A 769-nucleotide genomic window follows, 5' to 3' on the forward strand; every position below is an offset into this window, starting at 1 on the left:
GAACAACAAACTGGACTTCTAAAATTGTACTAGTACTTTTTTCTAATTATGATAAAATAAAATAATTTGCTTCTATATCTCTTTAACTTCATTGAACCATATATGGTCACATCATTTCAGTATTTACTTCAGATAACAATTTAAACTATACAGCCACACCACAAACTGCAAATTATTCTTGGAAAATGGGACTGTGGTTAAGTTGACAGAAGAATATATCATCTTTCTGGAGGATGTCAGTGAGCAGTGATACTGTGGGCAAATTATTGTTATTCTAAACATAGACAGTTGTACAATCAGACAAGGTAAACAGGGACATCAGTGAAGGACATACTGGTTTTATTACTTTCTTGCTGAAATGCTTCTTTTACTCAGTCATAGAAATAAGAATGTACCATGTGAGTAAAATCTATAAAAGGTGAAGAACTATTTGTTCTTGATAGTATACAGGTAAATATACAAAATTGTTTTTAATTGTAGAAAACTGTCAAATCTTTACCCACACACCAGGTGTAAAGTGAGGTTGTTTTTGTTTGTATTTAGGATTTTTATCCTTTCCTTCCTTTCCTTCCTTCCTTCTTTCCCTTCTTCCTTTCCTTTCCTTTCCTTTCCTTTCCTTTCCTTTCCTTTCCTTTCCTTTCCTTTCCTTTCCTTTCCTTCCTTCCTTCCTTCCTTCCTTCCTTCCTTCTTCCTTCTTTCCTTCCTGCTTTCCTCAATCCCTCCCTTCCTCCCTCCCTCTCTTCCCTCCCTCCCCTTTCTCCCATCTCTC

The sequence above is a fragment of the Rhinopithecus bieti genome, unplaced genomic scaffold (assembly GCF_001698545.2).
Source record: "Rhinopithecus bieti isolate Rb0 unplaced genomic scaffold, ASM169854v2 scaffold_18803, whole genome shotgun sequence".
In the NCBI taxonomy this organism is placed as follows: domain Eukaryota; kingdom Metazoa; phylum Chordata; class Mammalia; order Primates; family Cercopithecidae; genus Rhinopithecus; species Rhinopithecus bieti.